Source organism: Lates calcarifer, linkage group LG24 (assembly GCF_001640805.2).
Source record: "Lates calcarifer isolate ASB-BC8 linkage group LG24, TLL_Latcal_v3, whole genome shotgun sequence".
Lineage (NCBI taxonomy): Eukaryota > Metazoa > Chordata > Actinopteri > Centropomidae > Lates > Lates calcarifer.
Genome location: NC_066856.1, coordinates 18,556,652 through 18,573,333, shown reverse-complemented (window position 1 = coordinate 18,573,333; position 16,682 = coordinate 18,556,652). Strand labels below are relative to the sequence as shown.

Below are 16,682 nucleotides of genomic sequence, written 5' to 3'. Positions count from 1 at the left end.
TATCTGTGAGAATTTCACACATGCGCCTCAGAAGATAACTTAGCAAAGCAAAGTTGAAAAAAAGGTCCTCATATCACATCGTCCTGGCCACCAGGGAGTCTGCAGCAGCATCCCATTTACTTCATCCAGCACAAATCCTCCACTGGGCCTCTAATGTGTCTTTTCTGCCACGGGGGGAAGCGCTTCACTGCCTTTTCTTTTATTTTTTTCTTTGCTTTACCTGTTTCTAAGTCTGAATCAGCAGCGCACAAACACAATGACGAACTGGCGTCTCGGTGTGGATCTGCGAATCAGCCGGCTTCGCCCCTGCAGCTCGCCTGGCGGGGAGGTCGACGGGCGCATGTGGCACAGCGAGAGCTGACCCTTTTTGACACATGCACACACACTTAATATGCATGCACACAAAGACACACAATCAGATGGAGCTTAGGTAAAGGTTGCAGTGATAGTAGAAAGGGTTTTATGTTGTTTAATTACTTTTATATTTGTCTTTATTTGAAACAGTCAGATAAAGATAAGAATTTTTTCACAAATACGCAGATAAACATAGTTTCAGTGGTATTATGGAAGTATCTCAGTCTTTTGCTGTCTTTTTCCATCTTTTTTTTAGTCTAAATTTAAAGAAAAAAGTAGTTAATCTTAGTTTTTTTCACTTGTGCTGCAATGGCCAGTTACAAAATGTTGTAAGTCGACCTTGAGTTAAGATTTGTGTCTATTTTTTTGGTTAAACTACTACTTCTAAGCCCAAAAATAAACTTTTTCTCTCATTGTCAACTTAAATTTCAACCTTAAAGTTAAAATTCTTGCTAAATATGCCGATAATTATAACATTTATTTGACTTGATGTGAATTATCTTGTTAAAAATGATAGATTTTTGCAAACATATCAGTTGAGTTGCTGTTAAAGTTTCATATATTTCATCGTTTTTATTTTTAGAGAGGCATTAAGCTCGACTCAGTATGAATTAGCATGTTGAAAATGATGTATTTCTGTAAATATAAGCATTAAGTGATGCATCCATATCCTGCCTTTGCTGCAGCTGCGATAAATCCACAAGCAAAGCGCACACGTCAAATCCTAAATCGAACCCAGTAGCATCTCCTCAGTGGCTTTTAAGCACAACAAACAGCCACAGCAAAGCGTTTAACTAGAGGAGGATTTTAATTCCTGTAACAGGCCCCTTTATTGCTGCTTTGCTGGTGTGCTGAATCATCAGAGGCGGCATGTCAAACACATCAGGTGTAAATCCTCTTTCCGCTCCAGACCCACGTTTGTCTTTCGCCTGAACGGGACGGCCGATTGTTTTCCTCCTTGTGGCGCGTGTTTTCCACACAATTTGAATTAATTGGATTGTAAATTGATCCTACTTTGGAGCCGAAACCCTGGAAGCCGGGAGTTTTTGGCCGCATACAACAGTTTAATCTGAATACTAAGTGTTATTAAAAGCCTCCCCTGCTTCGCCCGTGTAGGACAGTGTGTACCTGGTAATGAGAAAAAAGCCCCCAGGGCCTACTGCATTCATTGTGCACCAGCATGGTATAATTCAGTAATTAATTGCCTTAGTGCCTGGATGGCGCTGTAATGGTTGGAAGATAAACAATATGACTTGCCTTGTCACTGCTGCTGTACTTGTCTTTCTATCCAGAAAGGTAAGCAGGAGGATGTGGAGTCAGAGTGTAATGTTTTTATAATGAGCTTCAGGGTTATGCGGTGGCACATGTTCAGGAAAACATTTTCATATATTCATTTTTGGACTCAATCGTTGCCTGAATGCAACTTATAACAATATTTTTGGAGTAACTGATCAATCATTTAGTCCATAAATGTCAGAAAATTGAGTCAAATCCCTCCTAAAGTCCTGCAGACAGTCCAAAGGGAAAGATATTAAATATAAGCAGAGAAAGGCAGCAAATTCTGCCATTTGAGAAGCTGTAACCTGCTAATATTTGCTGTTTTTTGCTGATAGATTCAATCTTTTTGATCTAAATTGGCACTTAAAATGGTTTCCAACCCTTTAAATTGACGTAATATCCATGAACCTTTTGGACCAGATGGTTCCAGGACCCTAGTTCTTACATTAAAACTAGTGACTCATCATCCAACCAACCCACCCAAACTCTGCCCCTGTATTTCCTGAACCGTGAGAAAGTCCTGCACCCAGAGCAGGCCCTATTGTGGGACCAAGACCTGCGGTTGAGGACCTAAATTTGGACTGTGGTCAAAACAAAATTGTTTCTGGGCCCCTGGAAAAGTTCCTGTGGTGGGAACTGGCTATAAAAGATGTAAACAAGTCTTTTCACATTGTTTAATTTGAGTAGTTTTGGAGGTAAAACTGATATTTCATGGTAAAACTGCTGAGGATTAGATAACTGCTGACTGTTTAGAGGCCAAAGATTCTCATTTTTTAGTGTCATATAAGATAAAATCTTCACATTTAAGGAAGTGGAACTGGAAAATTTTTGGTGTTGTTTGACAAATTGTATAAAATGTCTTGTTTTGACTGTCTAAAAGCCAGAGATAGTAATGTTTTACTGTCATATAAGATAAAAAGCAGCAATTCTTACATTTAAGGAGCTACAACTGGAGAATTTTTGGCGTTTTTGCTTAAAACATGACTTCATTGACTATCAATTGTGAGGATTTGAGAAAAACCTGCTGATCATTTTTTAGAATGATAGTTGCAGACAAATGTTCTCGACTCATCGGCTAATTGTTTCAGCCTTAGTAGACGTATATTCCTTCATTTCCTGAATTGTTTCAGCACAAAATTCTTCTTTATGCAAGATAACTTTTAATTGAAACCTCTTTTTTTGTTCTAACTCCACCGGTGGCAGAATTTTAAATCACATCCAGCTGAAAACCGCCTCCTCGTCTATTGTGCTTCACTATTCTGAGTACAGCACCTCTGCTTCTCATCTTGCCTGCTCTGCTTACACAGCCGAGGCTCCGAGGAACCGGCAAGACGCTCCTCACAATATAGATGACAGGATAAAAAGAGAAAGCGACAGAGTGGCGGAGAATGAATGAGGAAGCAAGGGGGGGAAAAGAATGGAGGGGAGCGATAGAACGAGAAGGGGAAAAGGCCAGGGAGGGAGGATAAGCCATGTCTCCCTTGTCTTGACATTTCTCTCAGTCTCTCCTGGGAATGAATACCCCGATATAAATGTTCCAAACTGATGATGGAGTGGGACAGGAGGAGGAGGAGGCTTGTTTGATGTGCATTAGTTATTACACGCAGCAGAGTCGGCCCATAATTTGGTTTCAGGTTGATGTAATTAAAGGGTTCGGGGCCTCAGCAGTTTTCTCCGGGGCTAATTTGTTTAGGAAGCGCTGATTCCCCCACCTCCCTCCCATCGCCAGCAGCCCCGGTGACGATAGCTCTACAGTGACTCTGCTGCTGCTGCTGACACTGGTGGTCATGGCAACAGGAGGCGGAGGGGTGGGGGGGGTGGCCCACAGGTGTCCATATTGATATCTTTGTCGAGCTAGCTTGGCTCCCTCTCTCTCAGTGGGCTGGATTTACATTCAGCGCTTTGCACCAGGTGCTGTTTAGAGTTCACCTGGATTTCCTGCTGAATTCTCCAAGAAACTGAGGAGTTTTCCTCCCACTCGACGATTATACTCTGTTTACACCTGCCATATAACATTCTTTGTATCCAGATAAGGAAAAAAACTCATGTTAAGTTAGTAGTTTGGCAGTTTCTGAATACATTTATTAGCTTTTGTGCAGGGAATCAGATGACCGCTCTCCAGTGGCAAAAACTGAGATATCAGGAATGTCTGACACAGATCATATCATATTTTGTGAAATAAACTCCAGACATGTCAGCAAATTGTTGGAATAACGGCTGCTAATGCACCGCAGCTGGTCGATACATCAAGTGTTGATCATTTTCTCGATGAATCAATCAGCTGTTAATCAGAAAACGTCAATTAAAGCCTCCCAGAATGCACAGCGACTTCCTTAGACGCCTTATTTTGTCCGTCCAAAACCCAAAGATGCTCGTTTGACAGTTTCTTCATCAGCCTCACATTTAAAGTGATAAATGTGGCATTTAAATTGGTTTATTTGCAAATTATTAGTTGCAAATATAAAGGTCTGTAATCATGTCTTAATCCAGATGCAGGTTGCATGTCAATACCAGATGTAAACGGCTAGAAAATATCACATTGAAAGCTTTAGTAGAGTTTTCTGTGTAAGTAACAGCCAGTTTATCAGCCTTAATGACAAAATGAGGCAGCTCCAGAGCATCTAATTCATTCGCGCTAACTGAGACAACATGGAATCCCTCCAGATGAAAACCCTGGCATGTGATACTTGAACACATCCTCGTTCGAATTGGAATCAGAGAGCTGTGAGTGTCTCGGTCCAGGTTTCTCCCTGGATCCAAGGTTCTGTTGCCGTAGTTGCCAGTGTACGAAGCTCAGGTTTAAAGGAAAAGGAAAGATGACAACACCTTTCAACGTCTGCATTCCCTGTCAATTTTACTCATTCCTCTCTTAAAGTGGAAATACAGCACGCAGTTTCTCAGTTCTTACCAGAGCAATTACCTCTTTTTTGTGAGGAAAGCACCGTATCTCTGAGCTGAAATTGCTGCCATTACATCTCTTATAATTTCACCACTTTGCAGCGTTAAGTCGGGCGGTTCTGCGGCGCCACACAGGCAGCATTTGCGATTGATTTTCTCTGCGAGGTGTTTGATAAAAAGGGGGGGGGGGGAAGGCTTTATCTGCATCCAGAGGCCTAACCTCTGGTGGGCCGATTCCCCCGCAGCTTCTTGCTTCCTACCAGACATCCGATGATAATCTGTCTACTCCTCGGGTGGCCGGAGAGAAAGCACGAGCTGGCTGCCAGATCAAACAATTCGCTCCCCTTGTTTTCTTGGAAAATAAATAATATTTCAGCTTTGTTGCCTCCCCAAAAAAATAGGAAAATCACAGGTGGAGAGCAGTGGATAACCGAGGCCAGGTGGAGTTCTCATTTTGCAAGCTGCAGGGTTTGTAATCACAGAATCTCTAAGTGGTATTGACGCTTTTCTTGAGCTCTACAAGGATTTGAGCACGTCTTTCTCTGTGTCTGTGCTATTTTTGAAATCACCAAATGCCAGATTTTATGAGATTGCAGCTACGAATGTCCACACTTGGCCTCCAAATGAGTCTTTGCATCTCCTGTGGCTGTGTTTACTTAATGCCCGACCAGGCAGGATTTTCATGTATAATTATACCCATTAGATCCAACTAAATCTGCCAAACTAGGACTGTGGAGAGGGGGATGGTTCCAGCCTCCGCTGATTGAGATTTCTAGATGTTGCTGGAATTAAACTCGGGTGTCTGTCTGGACATGTTCGCCCACAGAGAAAGCTCGATTACTGGAGTTGGACCTTATTTTTTGGTGTTTCTTGGGTTAATAACCCCAGCTTATTGTGATTTGGATGTTTGAGCTTCACTGTGCAGAGTGAGTTAGATGCCAAAAGGTTGTTTTTTTTATTTATTCGAAGGGCGAGATGACTTTTAGGACACATACTTTGAAGTTTTGACTTTTCCTTAAAGTGGGAGATGACTTTTTTAGTCAATTTTAAAAAGATAATTGAACATTTTGTTCATGTTAACCTATTCTACAGCTGAGATTAAGACAAAAGTAGAAAAGGAACAAAACCTGATCAGAGCTTATGGTTGTTGCTTGTTATGGCAACAGGACATATTGGATTTTTAAGCTTTCTGGATGCTAGTGGCGCATTTAAGTTGTACTTTTCTTCAGAAACACCCTCCTGTTCAAAGACTTGGTTCAGTTTTTATACTAATCAGGTTCCTACTAATCCCAAAAAGCTAGGAGAAATTAAAAAAGCACACAAAACCAAGGTTAACACATATCTGGAGAGGATCCTTATCAGAAAAGTTACCTCTTCAACCCATAAAATGTCCAAATTCTTCATCACCTTTCTTTATTTTTAGAGTTTAAAAGCAGTCTCCTCCTCTTATAAACTTAAATACTGATATATCTCAACATAAACTTCATGTTTTGTCTCTTTTTCGGATAATCCCAGGTTATTAACATCAACTTTTCCCCTACTATGATCAGTTCAGTCGGAGGGAGTAGGTTCTGCCTGAGAGGATATTCATGAGTCTGTCCATATGCTTCCATACTTTACTGTATACTGTGTGACAGCATTTTAAAGCTGCCGTGATTATCAGCTCTCTGCCTGTTTGAAGAGCTGATTTGCATATGTTGTTTCGTCTCCTCCTCGTCTCTTTCCTGCCTTTTTAAAAGCTTGATATACAGTCTGTCTCTGCGGTGTCTCATATCTCAGCCGAGCTGGTCGTAGTCCTCGGGGCGCTTCGTTTTTTTTACCCCCTTGCATCTCGTGTTGTCAGCTTGTCTGTTGGCCCGTTGATTGAAACATGCCTGGAGTCTGACTCTCTGCTGCCTGGCTGACGACACACGATGCCAAACGGCTGATTTATGACCTCTGTAGCAACACTACTGACGCCCCTGCTGTGCAACTCCACTCCCATCTGCTTCCACTTGAGGACTACCACTTGCATCTCATTCAACATTGACCCTGTAAACATGGATTTTTTCGGCTCTCGCTTGCTGAGTTTGCATTGTGCTCTTCATTGACTGCGCTCTGGGTTCTCGCCATTGACTATGCCTTTGTGGCGTTTGTCTGCTTTTTTTTTTTCTTTAACCACCATCTCATCGGATGTCACTGTCATTGATTAACTCCGCGAGGCCTCATCAGAGCTTGTTATCCTGTCAATTTTCTCACCAACTGCTCCAGTCATTAACATTTAGGGCTACAGCGAGAAAAATGCCTCGCACAGGTGTTGCTGCACACCTGTGCTGCTGTCAGAGAACAGAGCGTGATGTGGAAGTGTGATGGGAAGATGAAGGGGAAACCAAAACACAGCCGAGTCTGTGTTGTTTCCTGGACAGCTGTTAGAAAATTACGGTACCTCTAAAATGTTTATAAGCTGAAATGAATTGCTTTATTAATGATTATTCATATTATTAATGAGCAGTTGCCTTCAAAAGTGTGAAATGTTGATGCTAAAAGCTGTTTTTAAAGGTGCTATATGCAAGTTTTTGCTATCGCTACATAGCTAACGCTAGCATTAGCAGCTGTTTACTTACCAAGAGCTTCAGCCATCGTTGTGTTAACAAGACGAAAGGTTAGAATACGTCCTCTGGACAGCGCTAGTTCTGTGTCCTCTCATGTTGGACTGACTTGACTGGAGCTAGCCGGTTAGCATGCTAACCTAAGTAGAAGAAAGAAAGTGGTAGAAATAGAAGCAAAAAGAGTTAATTGGTGTCACTTTCCACTGCTGGAGACAGGAATGAAGTTTGATGCTAAACTTGTAACGTTTCTTCTAGACTGGTAAGTGGACAGCTGCTAATGCTAACATTAGCCACGTAGCAATAGCAAAAACTTGCATATAGCACCTTTAAGTGAAGAAGTTCCACTTCTCTTGCATCAGTGACAGTTATATTTTTCTTAAAACACAACTGTGTGTGTCTAATAATGTTGGTAAACGTTAATAAGTACCTAGAATTTAGCAGAACAGAATTTAGTGGAACAGAAATGGTTTATTTAAACCTGCAAAAGGCACAATCTCAACTGTGTCTTTAAAATAATATACCTTACCAGTCTCTCTATTACAGACTGTAACCATCAGTGTCTTCTGAGGCATTAGCTCCAGACTGAGATCGATTCGGTGTCTGCGACGTCGCCTTCTGACACTCCACACCATTTTGTCAGCCGCTTCGGGCACAAAACTCAAAATTTCTGGCCCCAGTGCGTGGAGCCGAACTAGGACGAGTTAATGGCAACTGCTGTAGCTGAGGGTGATGGACTGAGACAGCTGTCAGTCAAGCCAACACGCTACCAAACACAGCCCTCTTTAAGGCTTAAATCAAAGAGGAGGCTGTGTTTTTTCATCATCTGAACGAGCCTTAGAACCACAAACACCTCTGATTTATTTACTTTTTTTGGTAGACGCTGTCAAAACCATCAAGTGCTGAAAGCTGGCAATCAGAGATGTAGTAATATCTTACTTTTATAGTAATATCTTGATTATTTTTTACCTCTTCTCAATAATTCCTGAGAAGTTTATTGTCAGATATGATATTTCTCTACTTTTAATCAGTCTTTGCTATCAAAGTATGATTTATTTTTATTTATTAATCTGTGGGAATTCATCTACCTTTTCCCATGTTCTTCGTAGCTTGTCGATTGCTTGGTTCTTGAGTGCATGATTGTATGTGTTTCTACACAGATTTTCTGTCATTTGCTGTGTGACATTTTGTACCAAAGTCCAACATAATTAATTCGCTTGTTTTGACCAATTAAAGGTCCAAAACTGAAGGATATTCAGTTTTTTGTCACACAAAATGGAGAAAAACAGATTTTTTTCTTGAAAAATTACTCAAATGATCAAGTTAGTGCCTGTTTATTTTCTGTGAATGTGCTGTTTGATAAGTTTACAACTGATTTCAGCTGTAATTTCACCAGTTTTATGTAGGTAAAGCTCTTGATCAGCTAGAAAAATCTTCTGTATCGTAAAACATATCGTTCTTGTATCAGTTTGGAAACTACCAGCAAGAGCACAGAACTATTACACAATACCAGCCTTAATTAATGTGAATATATGTTTTACAAGTTTTTGGCTTCACTCTGCAGCGACAAATTTAGAGCAACTGGGTCTCGCAGATCCTCCACGCTGCCTTCAAACCCTTAGTCGTGATGATCTCTGTTGCTCAGATTGCTCTGACAGCCACTGTAATGAATTTATCTGACACAAAGGCTTCATGTCACCGTGTGTAGGAGGAGGGAAGCGCAATGCATTTGCATAATATCAACATGTCTCCCTAACCTCTGCAGGCGGAAGGGACGGTGCGTGTCTTTTGTCTGTGCTCGGATTGAGATGTGTTGGCTGTAGTTGTTGACCACTACGATAACAGCTCTCACTGTCAGCTGCAGGGCTCAGGGCTTTGTTTTTTTTTCTATCAGCCGAAGCAGAACCAGTTTCACCGGCAGCGCCTTGAAAGCATGTGCAGAGAAGGGGCCGTCGGGGATCTCTGCTCGAACACAGGTAGCCTTTCACATGTTTGGCCTCAGGAGACGCTGGTAAAGGTCAGGCGTGTCTGCTGTGTATGTACAGTGTGCGCCGCCTGTGTGTTTTTATGTTTGGCATTTGTCTGTTTTTTCTAGCTCTTTCTCTCTGTGCTGCAGGGCTCTCGCATTACAACAAGAGAAAGAAGAGAGAGTAGTAGTAGTAGGAGATGGAGGTAATCACGGGTTCGTGCGTGTTTGATGTCAGCGCTGGGGTCGAAGGGCGGCGTTCAGCTCGCGTGGATGCCTCTCCTCTCCTCTTAAGAGTCAGAACTGCAAAAATATCTATATTAACATGTAAAAATATTCTTTTATTTAGCAGAAACCACTCAGAAAAAGTGTAGTGCATTTAATGAATTGTTTAGAAATGGAAATGTCAGTCCAAACCGTGATATTTAACAGGAAAAAAGCTGCAAATCCTCATGTTTGCGTTGCTGGAACCAGCCGCTGTTTGCTATTCGTGCTTGATAAATAATGATTAATTGATTGTCAAAGTAGTTGGGGATTGAATCTGCAAAACAAAAAGGTAGAAGGACAACTTTGTTATCAGTTGTAGCCTCATAGTCTGGCTGAAATTGCTGTTTTATTGTCCCTTCATTACTCAGTCTGACAACATACACAAGCCTTTTTCTGTTTGGGAGGGAGGTTTACCGACTGGATCTCGCCTGTGTGCATTTATTTGAGCTGTGGAACTGGTTTTTAGAAGCAGTTAACTGAAAGTTTTTCATGTGCAGAGAAGAAATATGCAGATTGTTTAGTTATTTTAATGTTGCTTTTTGGATTGAGCAGATGAATCTAACACCTGGTTTTTGTCTTTAGTGGGAAAAGGGACCATCTGCATTTATTTCCAGGTCACATTTCTCTGCAGTAGTCGTAGGTGTTTAGCAGCTCCAGCTCTGATTAGCAGTGAGTGTTTCCAACGTGTTTTTGACGGTGAACGTGCCACACAAACTCGTCTACAAACTGGCAATGTGAAAGGAGTCAACCAACCTATTTTTGTAGGTTTACTTGCAAATTTTGGTGTAAAAAGGAGGTAAAATATGTCAAATATGCATCCCAGAGTCTTCAGAGTTGTTTCCTCGTCCAGCTAACAGTACAAAAATTCAAAGATATTCAGTTTACAAGGACATAGAACAGAAAAAGAAGCTCAAACCAGCCACTGTGTGACAGCTTTGCCTTGTTAAAACTGTAGTTTACTGATTAACCAACCAGTTTCACCACTAAACCTGTGAAAAATTAATGGTTTATCATGCAAAAATGTCTAAAATTCACAGCCTCCAGCTTCTCAAATGCGAGGACTGGCGTTTTTTAGCACTGCAAGTTGAATATCTTTTGAATTTTTCACCATAATCTGTCCTTTTATAGACTGAATAATTAGCCAGCGAACTGAGTTGAATCTGCCCACGAGGTTGTGCAGCGGTGCGGGATAAAAAAGCCCAGCCCCAGATGACCTCGGCGTGTTCGCAGATCATCGCCGCGACTCCCTGACAACCTCGGGGTAATGAACAACACCTGACGCTGCGACAACCACACAGCGACAGATACCATCCAGCTCTGATCCTGACAAATTGCCACTGTGGATACCGTAGAATCCGTCTCCAAAGCTGCCTTCAGATGCAGCAGAGATTCATTTTCCAATCTATAACCTCCCCCCAACAGGTCCCATTATCTTAAGTGAGTGTCGATAGGATGCTGAGAGGCGCCCTCTTTTTCTTCTTCATGTACAAATGAGCAGTGGGAGTCGTTTCAGAGCTGCACTTTGTGTGCGTACTGATGAATAACTGGCCTCTGTAATCTGCTGCAGGGCTTTGATGTAGGAGCTTCTGTTGTCATCCCCTCACCTCGTTACCGGCATCGCAGCCGTCGCCTGACGCACCAGTACTCGCCAGCCAAAGGGGATAAAGTATGTAGAGCTATCAAAGCCTATTTATTTGGCAACAATCTGGGGACGTTTTCTGGAGGAGAAACTACTGAAAGCTGTCCTTCAAGTGGGGAATTAGCAAGCTGGAGAACAGAGGCTGATTTACAGTCCCTATACATCACTGAGGACTGGATTATGCTTATTTCAAAACCCACCCTAGTGTTTTCACTCTCAGTTTGCTCTGGAGAAAGAGGCAGAGAAAGAGAGAGGAGGCTTTGAGGCTGGTGTGTTGATATATGAGAGCATATGGTGAGAATCATCATGTGTATACACCTTCAGCTCCTTGTCTTTTACCTGGACTGCTGCAGAAAAACTTTCTATTTTTGGATTTGGTTAGCTTAGACTGGTGATGGGATGTTTTTGTTATTATAAGTGTCTAACAACATTAGGGATAAGATTCCAACAGATATAGACCTTTTATTAAAGAGTAAGGTCCTTTTTGTTCAACCAGAAATGTCGCTATAAATCTCTACCAGACTCCATTCACAAAAACACTAATTTTACCGAGCAGAACACAGGAGCTGTTGGAATACCACTGCCTTGATCTGTTAGTTTGTTTGTGTTATTGTGTGACCTTCAGTGGGTAGAAGAAGTATTCAGATCCTTTACATGAGTAAAAAATGCCACACAACAACACAAACAAACAGATTGAGGCAGGAATAGATTAGAAACTCATGTGTTCAGCTTGGTTAAATTACTGTTTTTGTCAATAGAGTCTGGTTAAAGAAAAAAATATCTTTCTCTTTAACTGATGAGGTTTCTTACAGAGATAGACCTTTTTATTTAAGAGTAAGATCCTTTTTGTTTAGCCAGAAACATCACTATAAATCACTACCAGACTCCATTGACAAAAACAGGAATTTTATCAAGCAGAACACAGGAGCTGCTGCTTCCATCTGGTAGATTGTTTGTGTTATTGTGTGACTTTCAGTGGCTGGAAGAAGCATTCAGATCCTTTACATAAGTAAAATTCTCACAAAACAACACAAAGAAACTAACAGATGGAGGCAGTGGTATTCCAGAAGCTCCTGTGTTCTGCTTGGTAAAATTCCTGTTTTTGTCAATGGAGTCTGGTACTTAGGGTCAAGAGTTATCCTTGACTTCTGGGGCCTGTTTTACCAGTCCTAACGGCTTTGTATTCATTTTGTTTGACAGGGTTTTTTCTAGAAAAAGAAATCCATGTTTAAGATTCACATTAACCAGGCAGGTGGCAGGGCACCGCTGCAGAAATGTAAATTAACACGAGGCCTGACGAGCCAGCGCCTACAGTAACAGCGTGTGGTCCGTCCTGATGGATTTGTCAGAGGAAGACCTGACCCGTGACTCGGGGAGCGACGTGCCAATCAGCGTATCGACCCGGCTTGTGTTTTCCGCCAGCCGGAGGTGTCCGTGGCTGACATCAGTCTGGGTGAAATATTCCTCTCCTTGGCTGGGCGTCAAACGTGTCCTCAGCACTCGGATGCTGTCGATCTCACTAAAAGAGATGAGCGGGGAGAAGGCGAGAGGCGAGAGTTAGGGGAGGAGGAGGAGGGGAGGGTGTGAAAATAGCCGATGGAAGACATCACGGCCATTTCTCAAAGTGTAGTAGCAGGTGGCCCGGCAGCCGGCAACCTCACTTCTCGGCCCTGCAGTTTACAGCGAATACCGAAAATACTGCTTTACAGCCTTTTATCACCACACTCACCAGAAAAATAACCCCTAATTTCGCCTGTATAATGTGCATTTCTTGTTCCTTTAATGTCTTTTTTTACAACAGAACCTCCTTCTCTTTCTCCTTACAGCTGTTACTTAATGAGTTCTGCTATCTGTCCCGCTGTTTGCTCAGTTTTCCTTGTTTTTAAGAAGTTTAAACAGAGGGATTAAACGTCCTTAATTGGTTTATACTCAAAGGATTTAGGATTATAATATTTCAACTTGCCTGAAAAGTTGGAATTATTAGAAAAGGACAGGGACTTGCTGTAATTATAACCTCACAGGGACGAGCGAGGAGAGTTTACCCTGAAATATCTGCTGCTGAAAAGCAGCATTGATTGATAATTATGCAGCAGTCTATGGAGCGTTGTCATTGATTACCCATTGATAAGTAAGGGTAATGGTTACCAGATGGATTGTGACTCAAGCAGATGTCCTTTCTCTTGTTAGCGTCTAAATACTGTTTCACTTTCTTTCATAATTGTCCAAAATGATGTGAAATTGCATATTTTTAATCGGAAAACTGCACAATAAATGAATTAATGAATGAATGTTCCTCTTTAGGCACACGGGAGCAAGCTAACACTTCCTGGACCAGTCTAACCACTGGAGAAAACCTCCATCAAACTCTGGTAAGACCACAAACAAACCCGCACCTGGATCAGTACCTGTAATGATTTTAAATTGTAATCCCTCCTGCTCTAGTTTTAAATGAGCTGAGAGTTCAGCGTTTTTTCTTCTCTAACTGGAGACTGAACTGTCATTTCTGATTTTTTTTTTTTCCCCATCCGTCCCAAATTGACACATTTTGGATTTAGGAGGAAAGCGAGCAGAGCTGGAAATCACATTACATGTTTTTCTGCGAGGATTTGGAAGGAAAACAACCTGTTGTTTGTTGAGAGAAAGCCCTCGAGCAAGTGTCAAAGCGGCACAACTCGTACTCATGTAACCTCAACCCTACCAGCTATGATAACTCTTATAGTTTGTGATCAAATTGCAGGACTTCTAATCCCATTATGAGTCATCAGATTGAGCTTCTGTCACACACACTGCTCGTATTAATCATCTGTTGTGCTAGAATAAAGACTGCTTACATCCTCTTTATGCAGCTGATCTCCGATCGAAAGCCAAGCGGGGTAATTGTTTACCCTCTGTGCTGATTCCTGCGTCCCCTTAATGACTGCAGGCAGTCTGTTTACACAGTATGGATTACTGAACACACAGCCTGTCAGTGATAGAAGAAGGATGCTGCTAGGATCTTGGTTTAAATGTGACTATTGTTTGGTAGTTTTTCAGCTTTCCATTGCCTCCAAGTCTTGACTGTGTTGGATTTGGTTTCAAAATAATCTGCCATTTATGAATCTGATCCCTTTGGAAATTGATATATCAAACAGTATTTAGCTTGAATTTAATATTGTGCCACTGCCAAACTACCACAATGTTGGAAGCACGCTAATATCTAAAATATCATTTATCATCTAGCATTAAGATTTCCTTTCGTTTTAGCTAAACTAGACCATGAAACAACCCTAAGCTTTAAGGATAAGGGCTGCAGCTAATGGCTGTTCTTCCAATTAGTTTCTTAATTAATAGATTAATTGATTGGTGCTTAAAATATGAGAAAACGGTCTCTTAAATGTCTTTTTTTGTTTGGCTAACACTTAAAAAGCCCCTAAAAGGAGGTAGGACCATTAAATATTTGCCTTTTTTGCTTGAAAAATGACTTAAACGATTACATTTTCTGTGAAAAGTGTCTGAATTCTTTTATGAAACAGCGTAAATGTACTAAATGCAGGCAATAAACAAAGCATACTTTATTCAGTGATTCAGTAATTTGGCTAAAGGTGTGTCTGACCCTGAGATTCTTCAGTAAAAACACAGCTGAGTGGTTCTTTAGTCTGCTCCAGAAAAACAGGTTTTAAGACTCTGTTTGTGCCTCAGGCCTCAACATAGAGAGAGAGGAGGCTGATTGTTGGTGGTGGACTTTAACGTGTTGTCTCTTTGGAGTGTGTTAGGCTTATGTTTGTTGTCTTAAGGTGTTGTTGGGTTGATTATATTCAGGATTTTCTCATCTGGGTGAGTTGGTGCTGAAGGATTTTAATCATATGTCCTCTTGTTGTGTTCTGTTGTTCTGAATAAGATCATTTTGCACATGCTTTTTTGTGTTTTCTGCACTAACTGCAGCATAAGTTAGCAGGGAAACTGTTGATGGATGTGAGTTTCTGTTTGACACAAAAACACATTAGATTTTGTGTTTTTGTTGGAATTTGTAGCTTTTCTAGTGACCTGACTCCAATTTTTTGTCCTCAGTCGTTCATTATGTGCTCCTTTCTGACGGTTAGGATTAAATAATAACACTCTGCTAATATTTGGTTTGTCTAGTCTTGGTTTCTCTTCTCCCACATCTGGAATTGTTTTGAGCATGTGACAAATGATGTTACACATTTTCCAAATTGCATGTAGGACTTTTTTTTTTTTTTAGATTACCCAGTCTAGTCAGAACCATACTGTCTTAAAAACTTAATTTAAGACCAGAATCTGACTTTTTCACATCTAATCTTACCGTAAAAAATGACAATACCATCAAATGTGTAATCTCTGGGAGGTAAAACAGCATAGCAAGTCATAAGAACCAAAAAATGATGGTAAAACTCTCAAAAAAGAAAAAAAAAAAAAAATCAATTTTGATGTTCAAACTTAGTGATTGAGCTTCTTACACCACATAAATAAAGCAGCAGATAAATGTTGAATCATTATATAGGAAAAAAGCAAAAAACAGATTTAAATGTATTTAATTGTAAATAAACTGGATTTATTAGTTAATAAGCTGAAAAAGGAAGATTTTTCCATAGATATTGATTTTCCAAGTGAGTGCAGTGTCTAAATGATATGTGAAAATGCTGAATAATTGTAATAATAATGATAATAAACATCAAACCCCTTTCTTCTACTCTGTTTTGTAATAGTGCAGTGATTAATGCCACATTTGGATGGTAAAACCTCACATTTCTGGAGTAAAACACATGCTCATATGTAAATAGATGCTGACTGTGAGTGAAATTAAGTTGTCAGAAAGCGTTAAAAGACACCAAAGTAGGCAGCTGATCACAAAAATATTCCCTCAGGGAGGCTTATCCATGGTTTCCTCAGGCCTGCTGCAGCTGATACTGATTCTCTTCGCCTGACAACTTAGTCATTCCTGCTGAAAACACAGATCTGTGTGTGTGTGTGTGTGTGTGAGGAGAGAGATTGTGATTTGTGGCCTCATTTTGTTTTTGGTTCGCCTGTAATTAGCACGTCAAAGCCAACCGCTGGTGTTAACGGTGACAAGGTGACACGAAACTGTTCGAGGGCAACTCTAAAAAACTCCTGCCACCTCCGGTATTTTCCCTAAGTGTTAGGTTTTGACAAAACGGGCGACGATATGACAACTTCTGTCTCTTAGCAACGTGCTACATCTTCCTGTCTGTCTGCAGTTCAAACTGATACACTCTTGAAAGCGTTAGCTCGCAGCGTCGCCGTAAGAGCGACGGATGCAGGTTGAGCAGTTGTGAATTTCTAATCGGGCAGTGATTTTATTTCTTTCCCCCCCGCCACCTTCTGAGCTTCTTAAAAACTCCAGCTGTGTGTGTGTGTTTTTTTTTTTTTAAATGCTACAAATCCTGCTGTGCTGCTTGCTGATGTGCGAATGATTCCACCCTCGGTAGGAGGAACAGGAGGGGTTGTTGGTGGTGCGTTCGCTTGCCTGCTGCGCACCTGTCTCCTCGGGTAACACCTCGCCAGGAATGCCTCTTATTTACTACATTAAAAAAAGGCACCAACCCCAAACTTAACAGGTGGAACCAGGCAGATCAGACGAACCGCGAGCGCTCTCTTTTCCATAAAAACTCTGATTTTAAAACGTCTTTTTAGAGCCGCTTCCACCCCCGAGGCCCACCGTCCTTAGCAGTAAATTTTA

At 41.2% G+C, this 16,682-nt stretch overlaps 1 protein-coding gene across 1 annotated transcript in view; it reads left to right on the top strand.

Annotated features, from left to right (window-relative positions):
* The window catches only part of rnf152 (ring finger protein 152), a 45,284-nt gene that overhangs the window by 13,928 nt on the left and 14,674 nt on the right, over positions 1-16,682 (top strand). Inside the window, exon 3 of the mRNA XM_018679255.2 lies at positions 13,289-13,356. The gene's annotated coding sequence lies outside the window, so the exon portion shown is untranslated. The remainder of the gene's footprint in view (positions 1-13,288; positions 13,357-16,682) is intronic.